We start from the raw sequence: 15,246 nt of genomic DNA on the forward strand, positions 1-15,246 counted from the left end.
ACTATCACACTCTGCCCCACCAAGTCAGTCCCCGACCTTGAAGAAGTGGTGAAGCCAGGGACCAGCCTGAAAACTACAGCCACGACTACAAGGCCGGAGGCTCCCCTGGCTCATCACTTCACGTGTTTATATAAAACCACAGAAGCTACAAGACTCATGCTGCCAATCCCCTAGGGTTAGTCACTTCTTTTTTTCCCCAGGTTCTCAGACTTGTTTCCTCTTTAGGCTCCACCTTCATGTCTTTTTTTGCAATATTTATTCTATATGAATATGGATCTTTTTTATTACTATAGTGATAAACCATGTATGAAGGGTTCCGTTGGCATGAAAAAAAAAATACTTTTGTAGTTTTGTACATTTACAGTTTGCTGGTTAAATCTATTTATAAGTTGGGGCCGACGTGATTCTTGTTCTACGCATTGCGAAGTTGGAAACTGAAAGTAAAGATAATCAGTTTCACTTTTCATTCATTTGATGAGAACTGAATCTGGAGAGAAGGTACAAAAGGAAGAAACGTGTGTTAAAATACGACACTGCAGGTAAGAACCCCTGGAGCACATGAAGACTGGGCTGTAGGTAATGTATTGACTAATGATCATATTGGGGGACAGTACTTCTAGAAAGAAAGTAGCCACTAAGGTTCAGGAGAAAAGAAAGTTCTAAGCAAAAATGAGGGCTGTTCTGGAGAAACAAGGTGAGATTGCATGGAGGAGAAGATGTGGTTCTGGAGAACAATAAGGAAAGTTGGGGATAAAAAAACCCGGGAGTTTTAGGGTTAAACGAGGGTTGTGAATAAAGGAATGAAGGTTTTATGGTAAAGGGAAGTTTGTGGATGTAGAATGGAGGGTCTAGGTTACATGGAAGGTTATGGGGAAAGGAAGGTAAATAGAACTTTGTCGATTTAGAAATGAAGGTCCCAGGGTAAATGGGAAGGTTGTAAATAAGCATGCTGAAATGTTGGGCTAAATAAAAGGTATATATATATTGGGGCACTAAAAAGTTAGGGTGCTTAAAGCCCCATTGTCAGGTAGGATTCAGTAGAGGGATAGTACTACCATTATTCCCTCTGTATTGCTGGTAATTAATCGAACTAGCTAAACAATATAAAACTGCAATTCGAGACCCATCAATCCCTGTATACGAGTTTTACCTGGTGTGCACTGCTCACATAAACACTCTGTATGTGTGTCTTGTTTGTCTCTATTGATTTTAGAGAATTGACAAATAAAATTATTGATTTTAGAAGAAGAAAAAAAAATGTTGGTTTAGTTAATTTTTGAGATTGTGGTCCCAGCTCTCTTCTGGTCATTGACCAAGGCCTCCTGTGTAGTTCTGGGTTGATTCCAGACCTTTCTCAGAATCATCCTTATCCCACAAGGCAAGATCTTGCATGGAGCCCCAGACTGAGTAAAATTGACAGTCATCTTGTGTTTACAGTTGTTGCTTTGTCACCAAGCTGCTTGCCTATTGTCCTGTAACCCATCCCAGCCTTTTGCAGGTCTACAATTTTGTTCCAGATGTTGTTAGACAGCTCTCTAGTCTTGACTTTGGTGGAGAGGTTGGATTGTGATTGATTGAGTGTGTGGACTGTGTCTTTTATACAGATAAGGAGTTCAAACAGGTGCAATTAATACAGGTAGTAAGTGCAGAGTAGAAGGCTTCTTAAAGAAAAAATATCAGGTCTGTGACAGCCAGAGTTCTTGCTGATTGGTATGTGATCAAATGCAAGGTGGCCATACCTAAGGTGTTTGGAGCCGTGTGCTGACTGACCCAGTGGACAGAATTGGTTGAAAATTGGTATGTATGCTATTCAAGGCATGGGGAAATGGAGGCATCTTAAAAAAAAAAATTACCGTATACCAAAACTCCCCACACTGTGTTGTACGGGAGCCCCAATTGCCTGGAAACACTGCGTGCACTGCTGTTCCCGGGAGGGTTGTTTGTGCCCTGTCACACAACGGCAGTGGCAATGTCCTCCACAACCTCTCTGCTTGCCGGTCGTCGCCCGTGCCCTGGCTGAAAACTCAGTAACCCTGTTGCCTCAAATGTGTCATCATCTGTCTCAGTGAATTGACAGCCATTTCACCCCTACATATATGAATGTCTTTCAAACGACGAAAGGCTCTCAGTGCAGCTATAGCTTTCCCATAAAAAAAACTGCACTAACAGCGCACAATCCGGCAAAGAGACAGGCATCTTGCAGACTGAGATGCAAGGCGTGCTTACTCTACAGCGCCACTTTTTCACCTAGTGGGAAGTTTTGGTATAAAACATTTTTTAAAGGGAACCTGTCAGCAGAATTTTCGCAATTAAACTAAAAGAATCCCCTTCTGCAGCTCCTGGGCTGCATTCTAGAAAGGTCCCTTTTGCTATTGTGCCCCCTTTGAGACCTAAAAAAACACTATAAATTCTTACCTTTTTCTATGCTAATGTGGTTTTATGGTCACGGTGGTGGGTTGTATTTCGTCCATTATTCGCCCTCCTGCCGCTGTATGCCGTCCCCCATTGCTCATTTACATACATAAGGACGCCACCCTCATGAACTTTGTGCGCCTGAGGTCTCGCGCATGTCCAGTGGCACTATCGCGGGACAGCACTGTGCAAAGCGTGAACGCTAGTGAGGTGATTGCGCAGGCGCGAGATTATGGGCGGCGCTGTGATTGTCATCAGCAGCGTCATCCAAGTACCTGCCCATAATCTCGTGCCCGTGCTTTTCCCTCTACCTCCACCGTTATGTGGTTATGATCGGGGGTGTGCTGCTCCTCCCATCTATTTCCTGCTCCAGGGAAAGATGGCTAATAGGTAACGTGGTTGATATGGCCAGCGCTTGCGCATAACGGTGGAGGCAGAGGGAAAAGCACGGGCACGAGATTATGGGCGGGTACTTGGATGACGCTGCTGATGACAATCACAGCGCCGCCCATAATCTCGCGCCTGCGCAATCACCTCACCAGCGTTCACGCTTTGCACAGTGCTGTCCCGCGATAGTGCCACTGGGCATGCGGGAGACCTCGGGAGCACAAAGTTCATGAGGGCGGCGTCCTCATGTATGTAAATGATCAATGGGGGACGGCAAACAGCGGCAGGAGGGGGAATAACGGACGAAATACAGCCCGCCCCCGTGACCATAAAACCACATTAGCATACAAAAAGGTAAGAAATTATAAAGTGTTTATTTAGGTCTCAAAGGGGGCACAGTAGCAAGAGGATCCTTTCTAGAATGCAGCCCAGGAGCTGCAGAAGGGGATTCTTTTACTTTACAGTGGAACCTTGCTTAACGAGAACAATCCGTTCTGGGACTGTGCTTGTTAACCAAGTTACTCGTTCAGCAAAGCAAGATTTCCCATAGGAAATCATTGCAATGCAGACGATTCGTTCCACAACTTGTTAAATGTCCCATCCTGGTCCCCTATTCTGTCATTCCACACATGCATAAACACACACAAACTCACACAAACACACACAAGCATGCACGCACACGCACATATTATATGCTCACCTTACCTTCCGTTCCATCGCCGGTCTCCTGGGACTTGCTGTTCTCCGGTACGGGCTGTGTATCGAGTTACCATAACGACTAGGGAGGAACTTCCGCTCCCAGCGCTCTGACGTCAAAGGCAGAGCCGCTTGCCTCTGATTGGCCAGTGCGCTGCCTATGAGTAGCGGTGACAGGAAGTTCGTGCTTCGTCGCTATGGTTGCCGATGTACAGCCTGGAGTGGAGCGGAGCGGCGAACTACAGGACCCAAGAGGCCGGCGATGAAATGTAAGGTACACATATTATGCTCACTTTACCTTCCGTTCCTCCGCCGGCCTCATGGTACTTGTAGTTCGCCGCGAGGACGTCGCGATGTACCCGGAAAATACAAGAACCATGAGACCTGCGGTGGAACGGAAGGTAAGATGAGCATAATACTGTATGTGTGTGCGTGCGTGCATGTGTGTGTGTGTTTGTGCGTACATGTGTGTGTTTGTGTGGACTGCAAGTGCGGGTCAGAGCGCGGTGGATGTACAGAACTAGAAGTGTGTGCGGTGAGCATTTCGCTCGTACAGCAAAGCTTTCTCGTAAACCGGGTTACAAATTTATAGAAAGCTTTGCTTGTTAAGCGAAATTCTCGTTAAGTGGGTTACTCGTTAAGCGAGGTACCACTGTAATTGCAAAAATTCTGCTGACAGGTTCCCTTTAAAATGCCTTCCATTTTCCAATGTCTTGAATAGCACACATACCAAATTCAGCCAATTCTGTCCACGTGGGTCAGTCTGCACACGGCCCCAAACACCTTAGGTTATTTTATGGCCACCTTGTACTTATTTCATGCAATAAAATGCAATTTATTCATTTAAAAATCCTACAATGTGATTTTCTGATTTTTTTTTTTTATTCTGTCACAGTTAAAGTGTAACTACAATAAAAATTATAGACTTCACCCTTGTAGGTGGGAAAACTTGCAAAATCCGCAGATTATCAAATACTTATTATCCCTACTGTATATATCTATGTTAGGCCTCTGCCACACATACATGAAAATCACGCACGTGCTGCGAGACACGTATTTTCCCTGCGTGTTGCGTTTGGTAAGTACGTGTCTTCGGTACGTGTGGACCACGTGTGTTCTACGTGTGCTATCCGCAATAACACACGGAGAGTTGGTAATTTGCATACTCATGTGGTCTTTCCTGCTGTCCAGGGTACTGATCTTCGGTTTCCGGTCCTGCTGACTCCCCACTGCTGCCGCTTCTGGCCGCAGTGAAGTGAATATTAAATGAGCATAATGAGCGGCGGTCGGCAGCAAGTGACAGCAACCGCAGAGACTGCAGGGCTGGAGAAGGTGAGTAAAGATTTGGGTTTTTTTTCTCTGACGCGTGAGTTTTCTCCGGCGCGTGTCACACGGGACCGCATCCACACTACATCCGTGGGGTACGGGTGCGGGCCGTGTGACACCCGTGATGCCGGAGAAAAACGGACATGTCAGCGTGAGAAACACACGGACACACGTAAGTACGGCACGGACACACGTTCCGTTCTAAAATACTTACGTGTGTCCAAACCATTAGGAATAGATAGGTCCACGTGTGCCCGTGTCTCCGGTACGTGAGAAAACTGTCAAACACGTACCGGAGGCATGAACGTGTGACAGAGGCCTTATAGAGAGTCAGCGTTGAACCTGAGGAGAGGGAGAACTATTTGGCTGTATCATTTTACATGACTTCAGTGGTTTGGGGTCCATTTTGTGGAAAGTGGAAAACCCCTTTGTATCAATTTACTTTTACCTAGTATGCGTTGTCACCTTTAGGCTTAAGGCCCTGTCACACACAGAGATAAATCTGCGACAGATCTGTGGTTGCAGTGAAATTGTGGACAATCAGTGCCAGGTTTGTTGCTGTGTACAAATGGAACAATATGTCCATGATTTCACTGCAACCACAGATCTGCCAGAGATTTATCTGTGTGTGACGGGGCCTTTAGGAGAGACACTAAAGAAAAAGAGTTCTTGAGACAAGTAAGGAATCTTCTAGCTAAATGAAAAGGAGGTTTGATAAGAAAAAAGTAGGTTCAAGAAAGAAAAATGGAAGGAACCACAGGAAAGTCTCAGAGATTAAGGAAAATATTGGGGAGATGGGAGGCAGGTTATAAAGAGAAGAAACGTTTTGGCAAAATGAAAATGTAAGACTGTTTACACAGGACTTTTTTGGTGCATTTTTTTCCTGTCCAAAAATTGATCTCATGGCATAAATCTCCTGGGGGTCTCCTGGTGGTTTTCTTCGCTTTGATATGGTTTTTGGCCAGGCTTTTGGTGCAGTTTTTACAGCGTTTTTTTACTGGTTTTTTTTTGCATTTCCGTGATGGCCGGACCAAGTCCAGACCTGTGATGCTTCAAAAGTACCCTAGTGCCGGGCCCGGGCGTGATTACTGTATTTTTCGGACTATAAGACGCACTTTCTTTCCCCCAAATGTTGGGGGAAAGTGGGGGGTGCGTCTTATGGTCTGAATGTAGGGCATGGCTGTGGGGAATGAGGGTGCTGCAGTGGCGTGGGTCATCGGGGGCACGAGCAGGCTGCAGCAGCGCCTACCGTGACCAGGGTTGGACTGGGGTGTGAGGGGCTTACCAGGGAAATTACCTCTAGGGGCCCACACTATAGCTACCATGAATGTTTTTATTACTTGTTCATTTTCGGCTTCTCTCAGTATAACATGTGCCTTTTAGCAAACTCTACAGTGCGCAGAAGAGACCTGTACTATGCCCTGCATATATCACAGGATTTCTTGTAGCATGTTATTTATTGTAGTTAATAATGGAATCTGTGATTTACAGTCAGTCGCAGTTTTTCTTGCACATGGACATTCCTTGTCCTAGAGAACTACCGAGTCCATCAGCCAAACAATATTCAAAGAAAAGCAAAATGTTATCCAGCATCTTCACATGGAAAAGATTACTAAAATTAATCCACCGATGCCGCCATCTATTCACCATATAGGGAAGTCCCCTATAGAGTCAGTATGTGGAGGTGTGCAGCATTACCCTCCATACACTCTTCCATTTGGAGACTGGTGAATTCTCTTCTCTTTCCACCTTCACACATTACATAATTATCAGGTAATGATCGCCCACAAGTATCTGTACTGGATGTGATCAGTCACTCTGGGACAGAGGCCTTTAAAAGCCTCTCTATGGTTTCCACATTAGTGTTACATGTTGGATAAACCCTTCACTAGTCCTGTTTATTCTGACAATACTGCTCTATAGGCAGATCATGCTTTTTGATTTTTTTTTTTTACATATACAGTATTTATATTGAGGCTCTTCCTGTACTATCATCACATATAGAGGCCCCCTGAAGAGTAATTACATATAGCCTAATGCGGGCGTCACACGGTACGATATATCGGGCGATATGTCGGCGGGGTCACGTCGTTAGTGACGCACATCCGGCATCGTTTGATATATCGTAGCGTGTGACAGCTACGAGCGACAGTGAACGAGCAAAAATACTCACCTTATCGTTGCTTGTTGACACCTTGCTGATTTTCAAAAAGTCGTTTCTTCTTCTGTGCGCCGGTTGTTCATCGTTCCCGGGGCAGCACACATCGCTACATGTGACCCCCCCGGGAACGAAGAACAAAGCTTACCTGCGGCCGCCGGCAATGCGGAAGGAAGGAGGTGGGCGGGATGTTTATATCCCGCTCATCTTCGCCCCTCCGCTTCTATTGGACGGCGGCTGTGTGACGTCGCTGTGACGCCGAACATCCCTCCCCCTTCAGGAAGAGGATGTTCGCCGCCCACAGCGAGGTCGTCCGGGAGGTAAGTGCGTGTGACAGGGGGTTAACAACTTTGTGCACTACAGGCAACTAATGGCCCGTGACGTACAAACGACGGGGGTGGGTACGATCGCTCGTGCGATCGCACGATAGATCGTCCCGTGTGACGCCCGCATAAGATACTGACACTGGAGTACAGGATAATGACACTGATACTGGAGGTACAGGATAATGACACTGATACTGGGGATACAGGATAATGACACTGGGGGTACAGGATAATAACACTGGGGGTACAGGATAATAACACTGGGGGTACAGGATACTGACACTGGGGTACAGGATAATGACACTGGGGTACAGGATAATGACCCTGATACTGGGGTACAGGATAATGACACTGATACTGGGGGTACAGGATAATGACACTGGGGGTACAGGGTAATGACACTGGAGGTACAGGATAATGACACTGACACTCGGGGTACAGGATAATGACACTGGGGGTACAGGATAATGACACTGACACTTGAGGTACAGGATAATGACACTGACACTGGGGTACAGGATAATGACACTGACACTGGGGGTACAGGATAATGACACTGGGGGCACAAGATAATGACACTGGGAGTACAGGATAATGGCACTGACACTGGAGGTACAGAATAATAACACGGACACTTGGGGTACAGGATAATGACATTGACACTTGGGGTACAGGATAATGACACTGACACTCGGGGTACAGGATAATAATACTGACACTAGGACTAGGGGTACAGGATAATGACACTGACACTGGGGGTACTGCATACTGACACTGGGGGTACAGGATAATAACACTGGGGGTACAGGATAATAACACTGGGGGTACAGGATACTGACACTGGGGTACAGGATAATGACACTGGGGTACAGGATAATGACCCTGATACTGGGGTACAGGATAATGACACTGATACTGGGGGTACAGGATAATGACACTGGGGGTACAGGGTAATGACACTGGAGGTACAGGATAATGACACTGACACTCGGGGTACAGGATAATGACACTGGGGGTACAGGATAATGACACTGACACTTGAGGTACAGGATAATGACACTGACACTGGGGGTACAGGATAATGACACTGGGGGCACAAGATAATGACACTGGGAGTACAGGATAATGGCACTGACACTGGAGGTACAGGATAATACACGGACACTTGGGGTACAGGATAATGACATTGACACTTGGGATATAGGATAATGACACTGACACTCGGGGTACAGGATAATAATACTGACACTAGGACTAGGGGTACAGGATAATGACACTGACACTGGGGGTACTGGATACTGACACTGGGGGTACAGGATAATAACACTGGGGGTACAGGATACTGACACTGGGGTACAGGATAATGACACTGGGGTACAGGATAATGACCCTGATACTGGGGTACAGGATAATGACACTGATACTGGGGGTACAGGATAATGACACTGGGGGTACAGGGTAATGACACTGGAGGTACAGGATAATGACACTGACACTCGGGGTACAGGATAATGACACTGGGGGTACAGGATAATGACACTGACACTTGAGGTACAGGATAATGACACTGACACTGGGGTACAGGATAATGACACTGACACTGGGGGTACAGGATAATGACACTGGGGGCACAAGATAATGACACTGGGAGTACAGGATAATGGCACTGACACTGGAGGTACAGGATAATAACACGGACACTTGGGGTACAGGATAATGACATTGACACTTGGGATATAGGATAATGACACTGACACTCGGGGTACAGGATAATAATACTGACACTAGGACTAGGGGTACAGGATAATTACACTGACACTGGGGGTACAGGATAATGACACTGACACTGTAGGTACAGGATAATAGCACTGACACTGGAGGTACAGGATACTGACACTGGAGGTACAGGATACTGACACTGGGCTACAGGATAATGACACTGGGGGTACACGATAATGACTGACACTGGGGGTACAGGATAATGACAATGACACTGGGATTACAGGATAATGACACTGACACTGGGAGTACTGGATACTGACACTGGGGTTACAGGATACTGAAGACAAGGTCGGGGCCTACCGGGGCTTTCCCCGCCACCCCGGCATGCCAGAACGACGTGGGCTTGCTCATTTCATATGCATGCTCATCCTCCCGCCCATAATCTCTCAGCGCTGAAGCCGGCGCTGACAGGTGGGCGGGGTGATGGGCGGGGGATGCGTGTATACTAAACAGCCAGCCCGCATGATCACCCCTGGCAACTACAGCCTGGAGGGATCATGTGTGGCTATATTCACTGCACCCCACACATCATCATCAGCGCGGGGTGCATTGAATCAGTATACTCACCGGCCCGGTCCCTGCAGCATCGTGATGTCCTCCTGTCTATGCCGGCCGCGGCTGTGTGTCCACTCACAGTCACGGCCGGCACAGAGAGGAGGACAAGTGATGCTGCAAGGATTGTGGCCAGCTCCACACAGGTCAGAGGCCCTGCTGCTGGCACAGACTGGAGGAGAAGCGATGCTGCGTGGAGCGAGGAAAGCCGAGTATGAACGTTTATTTTTTTGTGTACCACAGGATGCGGCCATACACCAGGATAGGGTATATAGCAGGATTCGGCCATACACCAGGATGGGGTATATAGCAGAATGCGGCCATATGCCAGGATGGGGTATACAGTTGGGTCCAGAAATATTTGGACAGTGACACAAGTTTTGTTATTTTAGTAGTTTACAAAAACATGTTCAGAAATACAATTATATATATAATATGGGCTGAGAGTGCACACTCCCAGCTGCAATATGAGAGTTTTCACATCCAAATCGGAGAAAGGGTTTAGGAATCATAGCTCTGTAATGCATAGCCTCCTCTTTTTAAAGGGACCAAAAGTAATTGGACAAGGGACTCTAAGGGCTGCAATTAACTCTGAAGGCGTCTCCCTCGTTAACCTGTAATCAATGAAGCCGTTAAAAGGTCTGGGGTTGATTACAGGTGTGTGGTTTTGCATTTGGAAGCTGTTGCTGTGACCAGACAACATGCGGTCTAAGGAACTCTCAATTGAGGTGAAGCAGAACATCCTGAGGCTGAAAAAAAAGAAAAAATCCATCAGAGAGATAGCAGACATGCTTGGAGTAGCAAAATCAACAGTCGGGTACATTCTGAGAAAAAAAGAATTGACTGGTGAGCTTGGGAACTTAAAAAAGGCCTGGGCGTCCACGGATGACAACAGTGGTGGATGATTGCCGCATACTTTCTTTGGTGAAGAAGAACCCGTTCACAACATCAACTGAAGTCCAGAACACTCTCAGTGAAGTAGGTGTATCTGTCTCTAAGTCAACAGTAAAGAGAAGACTCCATGAAAGTAAATACAAAGGGTTCACATCTAGATGCAAACCATTCATCAATTCCAAAAATAGACAGGCCAGAGTTAAATTTGCTGAAAAACACCTCATGAAGCCAGCTCAGTTCTGGAAAAGTATTCTATGGACAGATGAGACAAAGATCAACCTGTACCAGAATGATGGGAAGAAAAAAGTTTGGAGAAGAAAGGGAGCGGCACATGATCCAAGGCACACCACATCCTCTGTAAAACATGGTGGAGGCAACGTGATGGCATGGGCATGCATGGCTTTCAATGGCACTGGGTCACTTGTGTTTATTGATGACATAACAGCAGACAAGAGTAGCCGGATGAATTCTGAAGTGTACCGGGATATACTTTCAGCCCAGATTCAGCCAAATGCCGCAAAGTTTATCGGACGGCGCTTCATAGTACAGATGGACAATGACCCCAAGCATACAGCCAAAGCTACCCAGGAGTTCATGAGTGCAAAATAGTGGAACATTCTGCAATGGCCATGTCAATCACCAGATCTTAACCCAATTGAGCATGCATTTCACTTGCTCAAATCCAGACTTAAGACGGAAAGACCCACAAACAAGCAAGACCTGAAGGCTGCGGCTGTAAAGGCCTGGCAAAGCATTAAGAAGGAGGAAACCCAGCGTTTGGTGATGTCCATGGGTTCCAGACTTAAGGCAGTGATTGCCTCCAAAGGATTCGCAACAAAATATTGAAAATAAAAATATTTTGTTTGGGTTTGGTTTATTTGTCCAATTACTTTTGACCTCCTAAAATGTGGAGTGTTTGTAAAGAAATGTGTACAATTCCTACAATTTCTATCAGATATTTTTGTTGAAACCTTCAAATTAAACGTTACAATCTGCACTTGAATTCTGTTGTAGAGGTTTCATTTCAAATCCAATGTGGTGGCATGCAGAGCCCAACTCGCGAAAATTGTATCACTGTCCAAATATTTCTGGACCTAACTGTATAGGAGGATGCGGCCATATGCCAGGATGTGGTATATAGCAGGATGCGGCCATACACCAGGATGGGGTATATAGCAGGATGTGGCCATACACGAGGATGGGGTATATAGCAGTATGCGGCCATACACCAGGATGGGGTATATAGCAGGATGCAGCCATATGCCAGGATGGGTTATATAGCAGGATGGGGGTATATGAGCAGGATGGGGGTATATAGCAGGATGCGGCCATATACCAGGATGGGAGTGTGACGACATGGATTCTCAGTGCCTAGCATGGGTTAACTTTCTTAAAATTCAGCCAGACATGTGCAGGGCCAGGCGGTCGGGCAGACCCAGGAGGTGGATCCACTGGGCCGAACTCTAAGATGGTGGTAAGGAGTCCGGTAGCTGAAGCACTATGGGCAGTAGAACAGTCCGTGCCAGTGATTGTAACGAAGAAGTCCCTGGGACCACGGAGTCACAGATGGTAGTCCGGGTGACGTAGCTCAGGTTCGGAAGCCGAGGTGATGTCAGGCGGGGTCCGGAACCTTTGGAGCGAGATGACGGGTCACCGCAGGGATCCGAGATGGTACGGACTGTCAGATGGCAGACGGACAGCGTGCGGGGTTCGGGATTCAGCAGGACCGGATGGCGAGGCAGGATCAGCTCTAGAAGAGAGATACGTGAGTATGGCACGAAGACACAAGGAGACCTGACTCCTAGCTTGGAAAACACGAAGATCAGGCCCCGCCCTCTTGGACAATACACCCCTTTATACCCTGTACCTGTTTAGCCTCATTTCCTGTTAATGGACGCTGGCCCTTTAAGAAAGGGTCAGTGACCGCGCGCGCGCCCTAATGCGCATGCGCGCAGCCCGGGTGCCAGAAGCCAGGGAAGGAGGCTGAGAAGAGGACGCAGGGGAGCCGGCCAGGGCCTGGGAAGCCGTCGGGCGGCGCGATCGGAGACCAGGGGGCCTGGGAAGGACGGGCACCGGAGCCAAGGACCCGGGGAGCGTGGCAGGTGAGCCGGGGAGCGGGGCTGAGGACCCGGGGAGCGGAGGAGAGGACCCGGGGAGGGGAGCCAAGGACCCGGGGAGCGTGACAGTACCCCCCCCCCACGCCCCCCTCCCCGCAACCGGGACATGAAGGCACGGATCAGAGGAGTGCCCACGTTCTCCCTGGGCTCCCAGGACCTATCCTCAGGACCATACCCCTCCCAGTCCACCAGGAAGAACTGTCGACCTCGTACGGTCTTCATGGCCACGATATCCCTTACCGCATAGATGTCGTCATCGGCAATAGGCGGAGGAGCCGGACTGGCAGCAGCGGAGAAGGGACCAAGGACAACCGGCTTGAGCAGGGAGACGTGGAATGAGTTGGGTATCCTCATCGTGGCCGGGAGCTGTAGCTTGTAGGAGACCTCATTGATCTTGCAGAGGACCTTAAACGGCCCGATGTAGCGAGGGCCCAGCTTGTAGGAAGGTATCTTCAATCGAATGTACTGGGAAGCAAGCCAGACCAGGTCACCAGGAGAGAAACACGGAGGGTCCAGACGCCTCTTGTCAGCGTGTTTCTTCATCCGCTGGGAAGCGCGTCCAAGGGACGCCTTGACAGAGTCCCAAATGGTAGCGAAGTCACGGGCTACCGTATCAGCCGCAGGGACATCCGAAGAAGGGGATATAGGCAATGGAACGGAGGGCTGAAGTCCGTAAACGACATGGAAGGGAGATTTGGAGGACGACTCACTGATGTGGTGGTTATGTGAGAATTCAGCCCAAGGCAGAAGCGTGGACCAGTCGTCGTGATGGGCGTTGACATAGTGACGTAAGAAGGATGTCAAGATTTGATTGACCCTCTCCACTTGGCCATTAGACTGAGGATGGTATGCGGAAGAAAAGTCCAGAGTTACACCCAGATGTTTGCAGAGCGCCCTCCAGAAGCGGGAGGTGAACTGAGTTCCTCTGTCGGACACGATGTGGGATGGAAAGCCATGCAAGCGGAAGATGTGATGTATATAGGCTTCCGCGAGTTCCTGAGCAGAGGGCAGTCCAGCCATGGGGATGAAGTGAGCCATTTTGGAGAACCGGTCCACCACGACCCATATGACTGTGTGTCCAGAGGATAATGGCAAGTCCGTAATAAAATCCATCGCTATGTGTTGCCACGGAACTGAGGGTATAGGCAGAGGCAGAAGACGGCCATAGGGCAGGTGTTTGGGCGTCTTGTTTCTGGCACAAGAGGAGCAGGCAGAGACAAAAGCAGCGACGTCCGTGCGAATGGATGGCCACCAGTAATGGCGTACAATCGCACCCCATGTTCTCTTCTGGCCTGCATGACCGGCTGTTTTTGAGGCATGACCCCAGTGTAACACTTTTTGCCTGTCAGTCTCAGAGACATAGGTCTTTCCGGGCGGTATCTGGGCCAGGGTGACAGGGGCCACCGAAATGATCTTGCTAGGAGAGATGATGGGTTGGGTAGTCTCTTCCTCCTGCTCCATGGGCATGAAAGACCTAGACAAGGCATCAGCGCGTACATTCTTGTCCGCGGGTCGGAAATGGAGCTGGAAGTCAAACCTGGCAAAGAATAGGGACCACCTGGCTTGCCGTGGGTTCAGTCGCTGAGCGGACCGCAGGTATTCCAGGTTCTTGTGGTCCGTGTAGATAATCACGGGGTACACTGCTCCTTCCAGGAGGTAGCGCCACTCCTCCAGAGCCAGTTTGACCGCCAATAGTTCTCGGTCACCGATGGTGTAATTACGTTCAGGCGCTGAGAAGCTCTTGGAGAAGAAACCGCACGTCACCATCTTGCCGGAGGAGGACTTCTGCATGAGCACTGCTCCGGCTCCCGAGGAGGAGGCATCCACCTCCAAGGTGAACTGGCGGTTTAACTCCGGACGGTGGAGTACAGGAGCGGAGGCAAATGCTCGCTTCAGTGAGCAAAACGCGGCGTCGGCCGCAGGTGACCAGTCCTTTGGATTAGCCTCCTTTTTGGTCAAAGCGGAGAGAGGAGCAGTCAGGGCAGAGAAGTGAGGGATAAACTGGCGGTAGTAGTTGGCGAATCCCAGGAACCGTTGGATTGCCTTCAGTCCAGAAGGGGGAGGCCAGTTGAGTATGGAGGAGACCTTCTTTGGATCCATCTGCAGTCCAGTGCCCGAGATGATGTATCCCAGGAAAGGGAGAGAAGACTGCTCAAAGACACACTTCTCGTATTTGGCGTAGAGACGATTCTCTCTCAGTCTTTGTAGAACCAGCTGTACGTTCTCTCTGTGGGTCTGGAGGTCCGGAGAGAAGATGAGGATGTCATCCAGATAAACTACTACACAGATGTAGAGGAGGTCCCGGAATATGTCGTTCACCAATTCTTGGAAGACTGCTGGTGCGTTACACAGGCCGAAGGGCATCACGCAGTATTCATAATGCCCATCGCGAGTATTAAACGCGGTCTTCCATTCGTCCCCAGAGCGGATACGAACTAGGTTGTAGGCACCCCGAAGATCCAGCTTGGTGAACACACGGGCTCCTCTGAGCCGGTCGAACAATTCGGGGATGAGCGGCAGAGGGTACTTGTTTTTTACGGTGATCTGATTCAGACCCCGGTAGTCGATGCATGGGCGTAGGTCACCCTCTTTCTTC

The 15,246-nt window shown here is 48.6% G+C and overlaps 1 protein-coding gene across 1 annotated transcript in view; it reads left to right on the forward strand.

Annotated features, from left to right (window-relative positions):
- Nucleotides 1-466: 466 nt before the first annotated feature.
- The window catches only part of LOC142311791 (interferon regulatory factor 8-like), a 41,572-nt gene continuing 26,792 nt past the window's right edge, over nt 467-15,246 (forward strand). The window contains exon 1 of the mRNA XM_075350532.1: nt 467-539. The gene's annotated coding sequence lies outside the window, so the exon portion shown is untranslated. The remainder of the gene's footprint in view (nt 540-15,246) is intronic.

Source organism: Anomaloglossus baeobatrachus, chromosome 5, assembly GCF_048569485.1.
Source record: "Anomaloglossus baeobatrachus isolate aAnoBae1 chromosome 5, aAnoBae1.hap1, whole genome shotgun sequence".
Lineage (NCBI taxonomy): Eukaryota > Metazoa > Chordata > Amphibia > Anura > Aromobatidae > Anomaloglossus > Anomaloglossus baeobatrachus.